The sequence below is a fragment of the Podarcis pityusensis genome (assembly GCF_964106645.2).
Source record: "Podarcis pityusensis genome assembly, chromosome: 17".
Classification (NCBI taxonomy): Eukaryota; Metazoa; Chordata; class Lepidosauria; order Squamata; family Lacertidae; genus Podarcis; species Podarcis pityusensis.
In genome coordinates, this window is record NC_138042.1 from 27,935,077 (window position 1) to 27,955,063 (window position 19,987).

The window sequence follows — 19,987 nt, forward strand, 5'->3', positions numbered from 1 at the left end:
CACATCAACCAAATAGTTGCAACCCAAGGGGAATTTCCCAGGGACATGTTTTTTACTTGTGGTGTGTTCATTAGGATTTTAGCAGGCAGAAGCTACACCCATCCATAAACTCTCCGTATCCAGAATAATATACAGTCATACCCTGGTTCTCAAACAGAATTGGTTCTGGAAGTCCATTTGACTTCTAAAAATGTTCGAAAACCAAGGTGTGGCTTCCAATTGGCTGCAGGAGCTTCCTGCACCCAATTGGAAGCCGTGGAAGCCGCGTTAGACATTTGGCTTCCAAAAAACGTTTGCAAACCGGAACACTCACTTCCAGGTTTGCTGCGTTCGGAAGTCAAAACGTTCGAGTCACAAGGCCTTCAAGAACCAAGATACTGTATACTGTTGCATCTTAAGTACGGAATGAAATCTTGTATGGCAGCTATCAAATTCCTGTGAAAGTTGCAGTTCCATTGCAGATTATTAGTCAAACATCAAGAATTTGAATTCATGTCTGGTCATCAGATGTCAAAGACAAATAATCACCTTTCTGGTGGTTTTCTTATCATGTATGGCAGCATTCAGGAGATATCTGGTGAAAATGAAACATCCAAGTGCACTAAAGACAGCAAAGTTTTGGAACTGTAGGCATGGGAGCGCCATAGAGAGCCAGTGTGGTGTAGTGGTTAAGAGCGGTAGTCTCGTAATCTGGTGAACCGGGTTCGCTTCCCAGCTCCTCCACATGCAGCTGCTGGGTGACCTTGGGCTAGTCACACTTCTCTGAAGTCTCTCAGCCGCACTCACATCACAGAGTGTTTGTTGTGGGAGAGAAAGGGAAAGGAGAATGTTAGCCGCTTTGAGACTCCTTCGGGTAGTGATAAAGCGGGATATCAAATGCAAACTCTTCTTCTTCTTCTTCTTCTTCTTCTTCTTCTTCTTCTTCTTCTTCTTCTTCTTCTTCCTCCTCCTCCTCCATGCCTATGGTGGGGCCATGACTCACTGCTGCATCTACTTAATAGGCAGGAGGTCTCAGTTTCCATCCCAAGCATCTTCAGTTTAGGCTGAGAGAAACTTCCTATGTGAAACCTTGGAAGCCACTGCCAGTCAGTGTAGACAATATTGAGTTAGATGAACCAATGGGCTGACTCAGTAGAAGGCAGTTCATGTTGATGTGTCTGCCAGGATGAAAAGGAGTTATATCATGACTCGGCAAAAGATTATGCACTGTGGGAGCGGCGACAATAGAATGTGATAATTTTGTCACTATACGTATTTATTACTTTGGATGAGACTGAATCATGAATAAATGTTTCATCCAGCGTGCTTAATTAGAGACAGAGCTCACAAAATCATGACAATATCTAGCTTGAAAGAAATGACAAAATGATCCATTTCACTTTTCTTGGAATTTAAATAATTATCTTTTTAAAAAACACCCCCCTGCATGCACACAGAGAGATAGCATCTTCTAAGTACTCAATCTCAGTTCTTTTGAGTGAGTTTATTTGCATATTTCAGGTACTAATTGGAACAGTGGATTAACACACACATTCTTGATATTTTTGAGATATCCTTGGCTAGCTGACTCTCTCTCTCACTGGACGATGTGCAGCTTCTCAGCCGCAAGGCTAGGAGATTATTTAAGGTGGTTTTGGAAAGGGCTCAATGGTTGAGAAATCAGGCAGCTAGGAGACGAGAGGACAGAAGTGACTAGAAGGAAGTGGGCAAAACCTTACTTGGGAGCACCTGCACTCTAAGAAACGGTCGCTTGTTCTTTTGCTGCATTCATTAAACATTTCTGTTACGGGTAAGAGACTGCTTTCTCTTTGTACTGCTTATCTATGGCCAAGGTGGGAGGAAGCTGAGCCCCTGAAGCTTGATAGGCTGCCCTGTCAGTCTCAGTCGTTGGTTTTCCCCATGCTGCTAAAGCATATTATCCTCGCTGCACTTCTTCTTTGCGAACATTGAAGCATAGGTAGCATCTCATGGTCAGTTTCTCTCCTTCTGCATTTAGCAGTGGCTCCCAGGGATATCTAACCTTTATTTAGGGTCTTCTGAACCACCTCCTCAAAGTAATAGAGTCCAAGAGATTTGGGTGAAATGTAGGAAGTTGTCTTATATTAGATCAGACTATTGGTTCATCAAGCTCAGTGTTGTCTATGCCAGGCATAGGCAAACTCGGCCCTCCAGATGTTTTGGGACTACAACTCCCACCATCCCTGATCACTGGTCCTGCTAGCTAGGGATGATGGGAGTTGTTGTCCCAAAACATCTGGAGGGCCAAGTTTGCCTGTGCCTGGTCTACGCTGACTGCTAGGAGTATTAAGTAGGGGCCTCTCCCAGACCCACCTGGAGATGCCAGATTTAACCTCAGACCTTCTGCCTGTAAAACAGGTGTTTTACCACTGAGCTAAAGCACTCCCTCACACAAATTGAAGCACAATTTAAGAGAAAGTGCTTCCTCAGCTCCTATACATTTCAGCGAGCTTTGAGCACAGTTTCTCATGAATTGTGACCTTTGGTGTTCTGCTTAAAATAAAAAAAAAGCTGTCGGAGAAAGTGAAAACCCTATTAAGCAAAAGATAGTGACATTACTTCAGAGTATGATACGGTCTGTTATGTAAAGTATTTCAAAATGATCGAATTCCACAGATTAATTTTCAATTGTGCCATCAAACTTAGACTTCAAAGAACCTTGTCACAGTCACAATTATGATAAATGATATTTCTGGCAACTGAACCCTTTCAGGATGTTTCCTGCCTGCGCCCAATTTTGGGTCTGCTTGACAGCGTCACACAACCAGTGCTTGTCAAATTAAATATTTTTTCAATCCAAAGGAAGTCGTCATATATATAAAACACCTCTTATGTTTAGAACTAGCTTAGTTTCCTGTGCAAATAGTTCATACTTTCCTTTGCAGCAAGCAGTTAATATGCCTCAATTTGAGGAAACTATTCATGTTTTCTGTGAAATATGAGCAGCAAGTGAATGTCCAAGATCTTGTGCAATTGTCAAAAATTGAAAAAGGGGCCTCTTCTTATATCCTCTTCCAGAAGATGCAAATAATTTGCCATAAACTCTTTCATTAGCAGAGATTCATCTCAGAATATATTTATTCTGTCAGTGCCAAAGTAACTTGAAATGACGGATGGGTATTTCCCTTTTGACCTTCTATGTTCAATGAAATTAATGGCCCATTACTCTCGTTGCCTGTTCAGTGGTGACCGACAATTTGACTAAAATGCTTTTATTGACAGCCCTGTTAATGTTGTAAGTTATGTTTGCAGACTTACTAATAGCACTGGATCAGAACACAAAGAAGACACAGTGAGAAGAAATGTTTCAGTCCTGAGGTATGCACACTGTTCTGCAAGGATTGTCCATGAATGGATGATATTAGGACCTGACTATGGAGATCCTGATACCTGGAATCTGTCAACCTGCTGAGTTATGGTTTCTTCAACTTTAAATTAGAAGTGGGGGAGAAATTCATTCTAATTCACAATTCCCAACACAATACACAAACAGAAACACAGCTATCTTTCAAAATCTGCATTCTGTGGTCTTCATGGCCAAACAGAATGGCCTAGTGGGACACACATTGCCCCCAAGCCAGGTCCCCAGGCCTGATGCACAAGGAAAGACACTGACATGGAAACTACTGATGTGATTTTCTCCTCCCAGGTGAGTTCCTCATGTCAAATGTTTATGACTTATTTACTTTCCTGGACTTCCACTATATGCAAAGACAGGTTCTGGTGGATTGAGTGGGCAAGACTAATTGTGGGTCCAAGGATCAAGAAGGCAGTTTCTGAATGTGCTGTAGAGGGAAGTGATGGGAAGATGAGGCTCATCTGGGAAGATAGTCCATCTAGGAGAAGGAATACTCTGGTTTTAAACTGTTGCTGCTTTGCAGGATATCTCTGGGAGAAGAAAAGGCTAAGAAGCAAACCATACACAAATCTGGAGTGGAGACCTTAGGGTAGGGTAGGGTTGCCATATTTCAAAAAGTGAAAATCTGGACAGAAAATTTGCTGAGCTTTTGTTAGCCAAAGTTGTTGAGCTTTGAGCTTTTTTTAGTTTTTGTCCAAAGTGGATGTTTTCGAGCTATTTTTGAGGAAAATGCTTTCAACTACTTTGCTTCCGACACCTGTTAGCAATGGAAGGGCAGCTCTCTTATCTCTAGAATGACCCAAAAAGGCTGCAAAAATTAAATTAGACTCAATGAACCTTGGCTGAAGGAAACTCCAGAGAGATCCAGCTGTTAGGCTTGCAATAAAATGCTTGTGTCTCCGTGTATCTGTATTTCAGCTTATGACTTACAGTAAATGAAATGCAGTGCTAAATCCTATGTTTATTTAAAATTCTGTGAGTGTGCCAGAGCAAGTTTCAGCTCCCATCCTGGGAAAGGTATAGCTACTTGCAAATCCATCCTTAATTGATTCTTTAAGACCAGCACAGTGAAAATACTTGTGGGCCTTTGTGTAACAATAGAGCCTTGAAAACCACAGCGCAATTAGTTCAGATTCACTAAAAGTGTAAAAATGATTACACAACAATCCCAGAAGATCCGATTTTAATTCTGAATGGCTGCATGCTGTAGGTGTGTTGTATTTTAGTCTCGGCACATCATATGCATCTTGATTTTTGTGTGTGTGGAGCTCTGCACTTGATAATCTGCCTGCTAACTCTTTTAGGGAGAAACAGCAGCTCTGGAGAAGGAGTGGTCTTCATTGGGACAACAATGGGGGAGCACAGCATTATCCTGCCCCCAATATTTATCTATTGCCTGATCATATGCAATGGAATTCAGCTTGCTTCTCTTACTATGTATAAAATTCTCTCTCTCTGTCACACACATACATGCACACGCACAACACTAGATTCATGGACACCCAGGGGAGCTGAATGTTGGAAGATTTGGGACAGAAAAAAGGAAGTACTTATTTGCACAATTAAATTTTGGAACTCGCTTCCATGGGTGGCAATGCAGGTCACTATCCTGTGAATCCACTGGATGACACTGCAGAAGAACGTTGCCTCAGGAGAGTGAGGAAAATTCTCAGGGATGATTCACAGCCTGGCCGGTGCTTTCTTGATCTCCTGCCCTCGGGCAGAAGATATAGAAGCATGATTAGTCGCACCAACAGGGTAAAGAACAGCTTCTATCCATGGGCTGTTAAGCTGCTGAATGAAAAGATAACAACAGGGCTTGGTGGGTATGCGTCCGTAAACGAGGGGAATTAAGACTAAGAGAGCTGAGTGGGGGGTGCTCGTGTAATCTCACTGTATACAAGTTGTACAAGTGACAATAAAGTATTTCATTTCATCTACTTGGGAGGCTTTAAAAGAGGATTAGACAAATTCATTGATGATAAGGCTATCAGTCACAACGAGCCCTAATGTCTATGCTCCACTTCGACTATCAAGGTCACTATACCTCTCAGTACCAATTGTGGGGAATTGTATTTTGGCAGAGTGCTGTTGCGCTCATGTCCTGCTTGTGGGCTTCTCACAGGAATCTGGTTGGCAGCTGTGAGAAGAGGATGCTGGAATAGTTGTGTCATTGGCTTGATGCAGGAGTCTCTTCATATAATCATGTGTGTGTGTGTGTGTGTGTGTGTGTGTGTATTTGCGAAAGACAAAATATATTTCAGAGAGGGGGAGAGAGGAAAGAATGTTCAGGAGAGAAAGAAGCAAATGGAATGTGTAAGCTCACAGTTATTGTATGGTAAAATTACAATTCTACTGTGATTCATTACACTGCCTCCTAATTAATCTTCCTAAGGAGACAGCAACAAAATCCTGCGAGAAATCTCTTCGAATATGATAATGTAAAAATCTGTCAAGCTGGAAATCTGTCATGCCCAAGGAAGACAGCACCAATTTGGAAAGAGGTCACATTCAAAGTAAAGTAAAACAAAAACACAAAACTAAACACTTTTAGTGATGTAAATAGATTCGGACAATATTTGAACGAAATGTTTTAAAAATGATATACACAGTGTGTCTGCAAACATTGAATTATTATTATAATAATTATTATAATATAAATTAAAATTCTTTTCAACTGTGGGGGACAAAGTGGGAGTGGTGTCTTGTTTGCATTAAAAAAACCCAAAAAAACCTTGTGACAGCTATGTTTGAATGAATTGTTACCGTCTGGGCTGGACTATGAAGAGAACTCATTTTGGTGTGGCCTAGGAGAGGTTAGTCTCGCCCCCCCCCATGCTACTCCTGTTCTCCTGGTATGGATAGTTCCTTCCACAGAATTTGGTTTTATTGGCTTAAGTGACCCACAGTGCCTTCTGAAGTGTGGCTTGGCTCAGCTCCAATCCACATGTCTCAGATTTGTCCTGTTAAAATGGAAACATTAGCTGTGTAGTATATGGCCCCATCTGTACTACACCGTTAAAATTGTATCATATCATTTTAAACAGTGAAGACTTTCCCACAAAGCATCCTGGAAACTGCAGTTTGCTAAAGGTGCTGAAAGTTTGCAGTGCATTTCCCTCACAGTGCTACAGTTTTCAAAGTTCCCTTGGAAGAGGGATGGACTGTTCAACCACTCTAGGAGTCAAGAGTGTTTAAAGTGGCATGATACTGATTTAAATATATAGTGCAGATTGGGCCTATCTCTTCAGCGTGCTTGGGAGAAGCATACGTATGTTTTACATCAGAACATCTCTCTTTGGAATGTGCATTATTATACCCTCCAACATTTCTGTGATGAAAATAGGGAGTCTTATTCCATAATGATAATTTTATTATTTATACCCCACACATCTTATTGGGTTGCTCATTTACAAAGCTATTGTACTACCAAACTTACTGTATGCTTGTGAAACATGAACCACTTATAAACACCATCTCCAACTCCTTGAAAGATTCCATCAACTGTGGTCTCCAAAAAAATTTACACATCACTGGGGAAGAGAGGCGAACTAATATCAGTGTACTGGAAGAAGCAAAGAACACCAGTGTTGAAGCAATGATTCTTCAACATCAACTTTGTTGGACTGGTCACGTTGTGCGGATGCCTGATTATCGTCTTCCAAAGCAACTACTTGATTTCGAACTTAAAAATGGAAAGCGTAATGCTGGTGGTCAACAAAAGAGGTTTAAAGACTGTTTCAAGGCAAATATTTAAAAATGTAGTATAAACACTGACAACTGGGAAGCACTGGCCTGTAGGTGCTCCAATTGGAGAACAGCCTTTACCAAAGGTGTCATGGGCTTTGAAGACACTCGAACTTAGGACACAAGGGAGAAACGTGCTAAGAGGAAGAGGCACACTTGGCAAATCCACACCGTGATTAACTCCCACCCGGAAACCTTTGTCCCCTCTGTGGAAGGATGCGTGGATCCAGAATTGGCCTCCACAGTCACTTACGGACTCATTGTTAAAATCGTGTTTATGGAAGACAATCTTACTCAGCTACAAGTGATCTCCAAAGAAGAAGAAGAAGAAGAAGAAGAAGAAGAAGAAGAAGAAGGAGAAGGAGAAGGAGGAGAAGATTGAGTTGCTCCAGCACTCTGGGTAGCTTCCAACATATATAAAAACAAAATAAAACATTAAATATTTAAAAAAAACCTTCTGTATATAGGGTCACCTTCAGACAGCTCAGGGGGTGGATAACTCCACACCCTCCAGCATTTCTCCAATGAAAATAGGGATGTGCAAAGGAAAAGTGGGACATTCCAGGATCAAGTCAGAAACCAGGACAGCTTCTGTAAATCAGGGACATCCCTGGAAAATAGCAACACTTGGAAAGTCTGCATTTTCCACCCACCGCAAAAGCACAAGTACAGAAAAGGAGTTAAGATTAGGTATGCATTCATAGACCAGTAATGTAAAAGGAAGATCAGCGCAGTTCTGGCATCATCACTGGAGAGACTTTAATTTTGATTCATATCTGAAGTGTTTGGTCCCTTTTGCCCTGACATGACTGCCTGCTCGGCTTCCTGGTAAACAACAGTCTGAGTCCATCAATCTCTGAAAAGTGGATGATTTTTACAAGCTTGTGATGGATTCTTACAAGCTGACAAATTGGTCTGCGGTTGCTTTCCGTTGAAAGTGCACTTTAGTAAGCTAAGCAATTAGCCAATAAAAGAGTTATCAGGAGCTCTGCATGCTGAAATATGCCACCTTGGAAAGACTAAATAACCACAGAGGAAGAGAGAGACGTATAAACTTAAACTCACTAAAAATGCTCTGCACATCCCAAGCTATTTTTGCTGGCTCTATTGAAAATTTACTAGCTTTCTTTGCTTCCCTTAAAATCCATTGGCTGTCTTTCCCAGAAATACAAATGAACCTCAAAATGCCATTTTGTGTGGAATCAGGCACCAACTCCGGTCCTAAATCTTTCAGATTTCCCCCCACTGATGGGGGGGGGGGGTATATGGATCAGACTGTAATCCAGGTGTGAGGAACATTTGGTTCTCCAAATGCTGCTGAACTACAAATCCCATTGTGGCAATTTTGTTCTGTTGGGAGGGAAAATCAAAGTCAGGTTGTAGGCCCTGGTGCAGTGAAACTGTGGGTGGGTGGAGCAGGCAGTGAATATTGACGGAGTTTGAAGTATCCAACACCCTTCCATTCACCCATCCCGGAAGCTTAGGCTGCAATCCTTAACACATTTACTAGGGAGGCTGGCTGGGAAATTCTGGGTCTCCTCAGGTCAAGAAAAGACTGGAGGCTTGGAATGCTTTTATTCACAGAAAGCAACACAGTGGTGGTCTCCCTGGCTCGACTCCTTCAGCTTGAGACAATGCCAGAAACTGACCACTGGCCTCTCCTTTCCCCCCTAGCCTTTCACTTTGGACCCCTTCCCAATAGCTGGAGGCTGTGATGTGGGCCTGTCCGGTCCATGGTTTGACAACATGCAGGGCTCTCCTGGAATGGGGTGTGAGAGGAGGGGAGCCAGCAAGACTGAGACTGTTCTGCTGCGGGATGGAAGGTATACCCTCTGATTCCTCCCTGTCTGTGTCTGTGCTCAACCTGAGACACTCGGCCTCCAGCCTTGTTCTGAAAGGGCCTTCTCCTCTGACCTCCCCCCCTTGATCGTTCCAGCCTCCTCCTTCCAGAGCTCCCAGCTTGTCCCTTCCCCAGCCTCCTCCCCATTGTCCCACCACTAGAACCCGGGGGTGGATCTAAACACTGGGGGGGAAACAACACCATAAATAAGTCAGAAATTTATACAAGAAAATCTTTATGGAAAAGCGTGTTTTAAAATTTCCTGCTCTCTGGTGCCATCTGGTGTTGCATGCTTATAGTGCATTCAAATCACCGTTTCTTCTAATGTAGCTGAGTCCTGGGTCTAAGTCCTTGTCCTCCCTGGGGAGCTCCTGGGCAGGAGGCTCCCCCCAGTCTTCCTCATCCAGGCAGTCCCTGACAGGAGGAAACCACACTGGACATAGTGGGACTTCCTATGCAAACATCCTAGGGTTGCATTGCCATATGTTGTTAGATTTCCTATGCAAACATCCTAGGGGACTTCCTATGCAAACATCCTAGGGTTGCATTGCCATATGTTGTTAGATTTCCATCAGCCTTGGCCAGCATGCCCAATGGTAGGGAGGGACAATGGGGTTCTAGTCCAACAGCATCTGGAAGTCCAAATGTTAACCACCATTTTCCTAAAGCAATGCAGAGCACTGGATACGGATTCACAAGGCAAGACAGTCACAAGCATTTTTACCAGCAACCTTGATCAGCACAGATATTAGCAGGACAGAATCCTTATCTCCACACTGATGATCAAGCTGTTATCAAAGGGGAGGATGGCTACTTGTGGTCAATTGGCCACTGTGTCAGTGGGTTACATTCTTACACAGCCAGAAAGAGCTGAACACATCAATTTCCCAAATCCCTTTCCCCTTCCTTGGTTTCTTTTTCCCCTTTTTAATCTATAGTTGTTTCTCTTTTCTCACTTGCTCCATGCATGGCACCATTAAGACAGGACTCCCACTGGAAAAATGTGCAGCTTTTCACACTTCTGCAAGAGCTCTGTGCCAAATAGAAAGCTCCGCAGTCCAGACGCCTGGAGATGTGTTACTCTTGAGTGGAGAGATGAAAGCACTTTGAAAGGTAGGGGTTACTTATGGAATCAAGAGGTGGCTTATTAGTCCAGATATACAATAGCTAGATGGCAAGAAGAAGAAAAGTGTCAAATACTTAGAAAGTGGTTTCTTGGATTTGACTTTCAAAAAAGTTAGCTGAGAGGATATACAGCAGAGGTCAGGGGCTTTTGAGTGTTTAGAAGAAAACTGGTGTGAAAATCTCTTTCTCTAGTTACTAAGGTGGATTCAGTTTCAATAAGTCAGTTTAGTAGTATAAGGAGTACTTTAAAAGCCACGTTCCAGTTCCGACTCATTATCTGGGACCAAATTAGATTTGCTGAAAACAAAGTTTTCTCCCCAGTCCCCTCACTATAATTGGGAATTTTAAAAAGACTATAATGCGTGAACGGCGAAACCCGGAAGTAACGCGTTCCATTACTTCAGGGTCACCGCAGAGCACAACCTGAAAATGCTCAACCTGAAGCGTATTCATCCCGAGGTATGACTGTAATCACAAACATAGTTTCCCCCCTCCCACCCCTCCCTCCCCTCCCTCCCCCTCCCACCTAGGACTTCCCTCAACTCCTCTCTCTGATTTCTCTGCACATATTATTCTCTGCATGTTATAAGATGGTACAAATCCTTACCTTATCTATCTATCACGTTATCAACCAATACATTTGTGTATGTTTATTCAAAACCTGCCAAGGAGTCCATTTTGTTTTTTTCTTAAATAGTGAAAAGCTCCCATTCTTCCTTAAAGTCACAGTTGTCCTTGTCCCGCAGTTTGTATGTCAATTTGGCCAGCTCTGCATAGCTCATCAATTTTTCTTGCCACTGTTTTTTTCTTCATTCTTCCATGGGTGGGCTAGCTCTGATAGGGACATTGAAAGGCTGTGAGACCTGACAAGTGGCACCTGCAATGAATTGTGGTAGCATGGAGTGTCCTTGTTTATGTTGCTGCATTCCTACCTGGTTTTCCAGTCCCTGCCACAACAGCAAAATGCTGTTGACACACAGCATGTGCTGACCAAATTAGGCTGTTTTCTGGGATGGGGATACCCTCTGGGGGCTTCCCTTCCCCAAAGATGTCTTGATTTTCTGCAAACCTTGGGGTTCCCCTAAGGCTTCTGATACCTCCCTATTGCATGGGGATGCTGCTGTTTTGACCACATAAGCAGCAGCACATGTGTCAGGGACTAGCTGGATGAGGAAGAGTGGTGTGTGCCCTAGAGCTCCGCAGGGAGGACACAGAAGGTGGTAACTTAGATTCCGTATTGTGGTGGTGGGAAACTGGAGAGCAGTCTGGTGAAGGGATGGACTGGGAGGTGCTTGAAGCAGGCGGCTTCGACAATCATGGGGGGTCAGAAGAAGGAAGTCCTTCCAGGACAGGGCTGGAAGCTGGGCATCACCGTGTGAGCACAGATTCAGACAGAGAGGAGTCAGATGTCACCCCTGCTACACAGCAGCTGGACCAGCCTCAGCCCCAGCCCTGCTGGCTCTCCTCCCCCTCTGACAGGTTGATCGAGGAGAGTCCTGCACGTTGCTGAGCAATGGGCCAGGAAGGGCTTAGTGGAGGAGCCCATCCCCTTCTCACAGTCTCCATCTGCTCGGGAGGGATGCAGAGTGAGAAGCTAGAGAGGGTAGTGGGAGCCCGTGGTCAGTTTCAGTAACATCTCAAGTTGAATGAGTCAAACCAGAGTGACTCTACTGTGTTGTTACTTTCTGCAAATAAAAGCTAACCGCATTTCGTGCCTCACATTCTTTCCTGCCCTGCGGATGCCCTGCGCTCACCTGACAGCACCTTGACAACATGGAACACCAATATCAATACCTACGAAAGCTAAATGGAATCTCGATGCTAAGAGGCTGTGTACGTCTGAATACCACATCTGGGAGATGAACAATAGGGAGGTGTTTGTGAGCTGCTTAGAATCATTTGGTTGGTCACTGCTGAAAACAGAATGCTGGGCTAGGTGGCCTTTCCATTTGATTCAGTAAAATGCTTTTGGGGATCCTATGTAACCTTCTGCAGAGAGGTGGGGAAATAGTGACCTCCAGATGTTGTTGGACTCTGACTCCCACCAGTCCCAGCCAGCATGGCCAATGGTCAGGTGTGATAGTGGATGCAGTCTGGCAACATCTGGAGAGCCACAAATTCCACTTATCCCTGCTGTAGAAAAGCACTCCCTCCCTTATCTAAGTGGGCGCACTGCATACACAGCTTCCCCTGTTTTTAATGAGTGAACAAATAGGTTTTGATGGAGAACAAATGTGCAAAACAAGCTTATGCACACAGTATTCAAATCACATTTCCTTATATTTATCATGTGTTGGGAAAGGGCAGAGAACATAGATTCTTAACAGGTGTGTGTGTATGTGCATATTAGACCAAAGTCTATTTTTAAACTCTAAAACAAGAAAAGGCACCATGCCAGAATGAATTTGCAGAGGAAGGAAGGAAGGAAGGAAGGAAGGAAGGAAGGAAGGAAGGAAGACCTAATTTATATTGACCCATGCTCAGGCTGTCCTACTCTCCACCAACACAGAATGTTAAATTCACCGGGAAAATATGACAACAGTTTGCCCATGTCTAGGAGGGCATGGATGGGAATATTTGTATTCAGGACATGAAACAGTTGCTACTGCAATGAAGCTCCGCTCTGCACTAGAAATGTCAAATTCAATATGTCCAGATGCATCACCTCTCACTGGAGGTGAAGACTGTTTATAGGCATGCTCCTGTTAGTGATCCATGTCACGAAGGCACTCCCCATATATTTTGATAATGATGGCATGGCAGTAGAGGACAGTGAGAGGCAGGCTTCATTTGGAAAGGAGCACCTGTGTGATGGATCTATCAGGGGGGAAAACAGAAACAGAAATAGCGGTGAAGGAATCTTAGAATGGTAGAGTTGGAGGCAATCCCGAGAGCCATCTAGTCCAACCCCCTGCAATGCAGGAATGGCAACCAAAGCATTCATGCCAGGTGGGCGTCCAACCTCTGCTTAGAAACCTCCAAGCCAACACGACAGTAATGAGGGACTGAGGATTGGCGTGAGCGTTCGGCAGTACGTCTGACGCGGTTTCCGCTTGAGTGCAGGAAGCTCTTGCAACCAATCGGAAGCCGTGCCTCAGTTGTCGAACATTGCAGAAGCCGAATGGGCTTCTAGAATGGATTACGTTCAACAACCAAGTTTTGACTGTAATAAGAAAGAAAGAGAGAGACAGAGAGAGAGGGGGAGGAGGGAGGGAGGAGGGTGGAAAAAAGGAAGGAAGGAAGGAAGGAAGGAAGGAAGGAAGGAAGGAAGGAGGGTCCAATGAAGGAGAGTCCACAACTTCTTGAGGGAAGGTGGGCAGAACCAAAAATAACTGAAAGTATGACAGCTTTCAGCCAGTTGTCTACTAGACTGTTTTGGGACATCATATTTACAGTAATGCAAAATGAAGGAGGTGTATAGTCAGGAACACTAGCAAGAAAATCCTTCATCAACCGTGGCTACTTCCATGAAGAATTGAACATGGTATTTTGCACCTAGTACAGATGCTCAGTGCTTGAGGCTGCTCTTCTGTTTAATTTAATACATTTTCCTCCCTAACACTTCTATTTACATCAGGCCTTAAATTAATGCTGCTTCTTCTTTCTTCTTTTTTTTTGCAACACTTAACTGTGAACAATTAAAATGTGTTATAGCATAACTATGGCAGCCAAGACAAGAATAAAAGGTTTAAGGACGAGAAGGCCTATTTCTGGGTGTAAAGCAAATACCAAAAACAAAACAAAACATTAACTTTAGAAGAAAACCTTCCAAAGGGCATGTCATCAACTGAATAAAAAAATGTAATGACACAAGGGATGGAAGTGAAACTTTGCAGGATAAAATTGCACCTGCAGTCACAATGATGTGATGGGTTCTGATCAAAAGATGTAAAAAAGAGAGGCTAGTCTTGAAAGGCGAGGAGCAAATCACAAAGCATGTGATCTGTATTCAGGAGACAGACTAAGGTCAAGGTTTACTGGAAAGTATATTTTGCTTTGCTATAAATCTGAAATCTAACAGCAGTGGAAAGGAGAGTCGCTTCTACTTGCTTGTAAAAGAGGCCTTGTTCATATGTCACAGTTTTAGAGCTGTACTCGAAACATCCTGCAAACTGTTTTTTTGTGAGTTAAACTGAAATCCAGGTTAGGACTGCTTCCAAAACTTTTCTCGTCTGCATTTCTCAAATTTTTGGAGTTCTGAATTATCTGGCCTTGTTTTTTGCAGCCAGGGTGTGTCAAAATCATTGGGTCTTTTACACTAGATTTCCCTCATGTTTTGCTTATAGAAACATTAAGGGTGGTATTAAACTGAATGTTATTCATAGAACGCCCTTTAAAAGTAATGGACCAAGCTCAGTAATTTTCATTAATTGCAATGGGTCTGTTCTGAGTAAAATGCAGTTGAATGCCAGCCTAAGCTGTTGCATGTCAAAGACATGCCCATTTTCTGCTCTTTAATTATCAGTAGAAAACGTGGGTCTCACAACAAGATGATGGAGTGTTTCTATTCAGTACTGTGTCTGTATTCAGTGCTGACCTTTAAAGCCCTAAATGGCCTTGGCCCAGTATACCTGAAAGAGCGTCTCCACCCCCATCGTTCTGCCCGGACACTGACGTCCAACTCTGAGGGCCTTCTGGCGGTTCCTTCCCTGCGAGAAGTGAGGTTACAGGGAACCAGGTAGAAGTCTTTCTCGGTAGTGGCGCCCACCCTGTGGAACACCCTCCCACCAGATGTCAAAGAAATAAACAATAAACAGATGGGTGGGGTATAAATAATAAATTGTTATTATTATCATTATTATTGTCTTCCGGGACATTCAATTCCCCTCTCAGACTTGCTTTTTTGCCCTTCTCCAGTTAGTCAGCAGTCTATGGCCACTGAGTGCTAATTCAGTGCTAATTGGACATGAGTGGTGCTCTTCTGAATACATAACCACCTAAATGTTGGAAATAGATAGTCTGTACACACCAAGTGACTATCAGGGATCCTATAAACACTATGATGCACAACCTAGTCAAAGCAAAGTTTATCTCTTCTATTTTGGCTCTGGGGAAAATGAGTGTTGTCCCGGTCAAATTTGAGGTGAATGTGATGATTTCTCCTGAGGTAAAATAGTTGAGGAAAATCAACGGAAGCTCCAGAATGACATTTCTCTGATGTTTCAAGCGTCCCGGAGAAAAAGATAATGATGTTGAAAAGCATAAGGCATTGAACAGTCATTGACAGGCATGCACAGTCAGGGGCTATATCCCATGTTAGCAAGGTAGACCCATTAAAATTGTTGGGTTAAAATTAGTTCATGTGAGTATGACTAATGTTGGATACAATCCAGGGTGGCCTGCTGTCCTCTTTCACACCAAACAGTCTGGTATTTACAGTGGTATCTCAGTTGATGTTCTCTTTTCCTGTACATCAGGTAAATATTCTGGTAAGCCTCAGATGCCCAGGAAACAGGAATCTGAGTGAGACAAGATGGCTGTAAGATATAATTAATCAGCACACAAGCAGCTCAGGTGTCACTGCTGGTCTGCTTCTGCTCCAAATGCTGCAAACTGGGGGCACCATCTTCTAGAGGCTGATATCATTCTCCACCATATGCCCCCCATGGCAAGAGGAGGAAGAGGAGGTCAATCACCAGAGAGGAGGAGCTGCTGGCCATTGAAGCTGCACTGATGCTGCATCCAGCTCTGCCCCTGGCTCCTCCTGTGTTGTGACACGACATTGTGCATTACACGTGTGATGTCAAACACATACGATGCACAATACCGGCAGACCCTCTATTTTCCAGGGATAGTCCCAGATTTACAGAAGCCATCTCAGATTTTGACGGGATCCCAGAATATCCCACTCCTTAGGGTGTCCCTATTCTCATCAGAAAAATGTTGGAGGCTATGCGCCGGTCCTCCAATCTTTGGCATAAGTTGGTGCTTCTGCCACAAACTGAAGCCTCACTTGTCTGGGAAATGCCATCAAGGCAGCCATTCCTTCTTCCATGCAATGCTCCAAAACTCTAGGTAATTTTGGGACATTTGAAATGGCCTCCAATTCAATTTCCCTCAAAGCCTCACAGTGATGACATGCCAGGCACTCTATAGCATAGTGGATTTCTTTTACTTTTCGGTAACCATAGGAAATCAGGAAACGGTTGTATGCTGAGTTAGATTATTGGTCCATCTATCCCATGATTAAGGGACGCGGGTGGCGCTGTGGGTTAAACCACAGAGCCTAGGACTTGTTGATCAGAAGGTTGGCGGTTTGAATCACGGTGAGCTCCCGTTGCTCGGTCCCTGCTCCTGCCAACCTAGCAGTTCGAAAGCACATCAAAGTGCAAGTAGATAAATAGGTACCGCTCCAGCGGGAAGGTAAACGGCGTTTCCGTGTGCTGCTCTGGTTCGCCAGAAGCGGCTTAGTCATGCTGGCCACATGACCCAGAAACTGTATGCTAGCTCCCTCGGCCAGTAAAGCAAGATAAGCGCCACAACCCCAGAGTCGGCCACGACTGGACCTAATGGTCAGGGGTCCCTTTACCTTTACTTTATCCCATGATTAACTACAGTCATACCTCATGTTGCGTCCGCTTCAGGTTACGTCTTTTCAAGTTGTGTCCTGCGACAACCCGGAAGTACCGGAATGGTTACTTCCGGGTTTTTCCGCTCACGCATGCGCAGAAGCGCTAAATTGCACTGCGCGCATGCACATGTGCAGTGCTTCTGGATGCAAACACTTCGACTTGTGGATGTGCCTCCAGGACAGATTACGTCCGCAACTCGAGGTTCCACTGTACACTGAATGGCAGAGGCTATCCATGGTTTCAGACAGAGAAGACTTCCAACCACACTTGAAATGCTGGGAATAGAATGTGGGAACTTCTGAATGCATATCAGATGCCACTCAGATACTGCTGGTCCCCAACATATATATTCCCGTCAGACTTCAGGGAATCCGATCCCTTTGCCGGTGACAGCCAAAAAGCAGATAAACAAGAAAAGTTTTTACCACGTAATTTATTCAGTATTCACAGAGAAAGATAAAGCCTAATTTGGTCAGCACAGTCACTATTAAATAATGGCGTTGCTCCGAGTAAAGTCCCACCCCCTACATCTCTCCTATTCTATGTCATCCATGTGCTGGTTAATCTGAGCTTTCTGCCTCTGCACTTTCTGTTCTACTACTCTCAATGCTCGCCTAGTCCTGGGAGAGGGGGGCTCAGGAATGCTTTCCAAAGACACTGAATCTGTCAGCTGTCCCTCCCCTGGTGCGTCTTCCTCCTGCTGTTCCTCTCCCAATATTTCCCAGCTTTCCCCCTCTGCAGCCTCTCAATTATGGCCTTCTGCAAACCACTGTTCTAAATCTATACTGTCCTCCTGTTCTTGGGGAGGTTCAGGAGCAGGGAGGGCACTATTCCTCCTCAGTCCAGCCCCTAGACATGGGAAGCTCCCTTATAATCAGTCACACCATTGGTCCATCCAACCCAATAATACTTGCACTGATTGGCACCAGCATTCTAAGGTTTCAGGCAGGGAACATCCCCAACCCTGGTACCTGGGGATTGAACCTATGACCATATGCATGCAAAGCAGGTACTCTGCCACTGAGTTATGGCCCTTCCCCCATTGATGGCCACCCTGCTCAGGGGTGTCAGGGCAAGTGGCAGCTGACACTCCATAGAACTGCTTGAGGGAGGTGGGCACTGATGTCAATCCCAGCTCTAGTCCTGGTTGTTCTTGACAGCGATGGACTCTGCCTGCATTAGGTTGTCTGCACATGACCAACTGGCTATGGAAACTTGGTGACCACTGACATTTTCAGCTGTCACCACAAAGCACCCAACTTGTGCAAATTTTCACCTCCTAAGCCCCATCAAGTATACAGCTTCATTTACAGTTAAAACAGTTTCCTCCACTTGCTTAATTAGCAGTCAGCGCCGGGCTTCAAATTAATCTAAACTCTGAAATTTATTGTGCTACAGCAGTTAATTCGAAGTAACACATGGGTACCTTATCTCTAGAGTCCAAGCAACATCTTGTCATTTCACAAGCTTGCTAAAAAGAAGTCACTCTTTGTTGCCAATCCAATTAACTATTTCCATTTTATTGCGCATAGTGAAGTTAGAAGCGAGCTTTCTTTTCTTTCCCTTAGAGAGGCGAAGTGAAGGAATATTCATGGGTTAGGGGAAGAAGACAGATTGAGAGAGTTAATTTGAGGTGCTTTTTACATTTAGTGGTTTCCTAAAATGCTCCATAATGACAGATTGACTAACTTGAAGCATCAGTTTTGTGCAGACGCTGTTTGAAGATGTATTACTTGTGTGGCATCATGAATACAATTAGTTTATTATTTATAGCTTGTTTTTTTTATTACAAAAATAAATCAAAGCAGCATATATTACTTTTTTTTAAAAAAAGACAATGCAATGTGTGCAGCCTGAAATGACAATTGGGGAAGCAATTCTGGATTCAATATAATTCTGCCCCCTCCTTCAAAAAAGCTCCATACAGGAATAAGACTGTCAAAGCTATCAATGAAATATAGTTGTATCTCGGAAGTCGAAGGGAATCCATTCCGGAAGTCCATTCGACTTCCAAAATGTTTTTATTGGCTGCAGGAAGCTCCTGCAGCCAATCAGAAGATGCAGAAGCCCTGTTGGACATTCGGATTCCAAAAGATCATTCACAAACCAGGACAATCACTTCTGGGTTTGCGGCATTCAGGAGCCAAAACGTGCGAGTTCCAAGGCATTCGGGATCCAAGGTAGGATTTAGTCTCTTAGTAATGCTCACAGAAACACATTCTGGCAGAAACAGACATGGATACATTAAAACACACAAGCACACACACATACACTTTTTAAAGTTACATTTACAAATGACAAAAAAATATTTATAAGGTATTATTGTATCTACTTGATGCAAGGATACAGTGGTGTTTGGATTATGTGAATGAACCCTCCCCTTTCCTTCTCCCACAAGAAGGAGTTTAGAAACTCTGGTTTTTGCTTTAAGTTAACCACTAAACTGTGGCTAAGATTAACTGTGGTTTGTTTAAAACCAGCCAACTTTAAACCATGGTTTCTAAAGCCAGATTGCTTTAAATGAACTAAGAAGCTGTGGTGAAATAAAAGTGAACAGCTTCAAAATCTTCCTCCTGGCCATAAGGGAGGAGGAAAGGGAAATTGTGAGGAATTGTGCAAAGTGGGAGGTGGGTGGGGAGGTTGTCACACATTGTGAAAAGAATTGTACAAAACAGACAGTATTCTTGTACCTACTTACCTCAAGCAAGGCCAATTAAACTAAAAAAGAATAACTTCTGAGTAAACGCATATAGCATTGTGCTGTCTGTCAATTTCAATATGGCAGAAGTTTCAATGTTGCAGCAGCCCTGCAAAGTAGCACATTAGCAGTGCTTTATGCAGAACAGTGTTGGAGAAACACACTGACACACAACCTTGCAAGCAACTCTAGAGGCATAAGTGTTTTTGCCTGAAAATTCTCCAAATCGAAATCACACCCCTTTGCCTTTAAATAAATAAGGATAACATGTTCGGATGCTGAGATTTCTCTCTTTCCATTTCTCTCTTTTTTCCAATCTAAAGTTCAGCTCGCCACCTTTTTCACATCAGTCTGCATTAATAAAAAGCCCCTGTGAAAATTCATTCGCATTTGGATTTCACAGATCTAAGTGTTTGCATGCAATTTTGCCTAATATGCAAGATTTCTGTCAGGGAACTGACATCGGAGCCAGAGGCGGAGGCTAGGCTCTCAAGCGATGCTGGAGAAGGGCCCAGCAGGGGGAGAGGTGGCTCACCAGCTGGGGAAGGAAATCAGCGTAACACCAGGGATAAAGGGGGGCAGATGGGGGAATTGGCGAGGGGGCTCCAGGACTCCTCGCCGGAGATCAG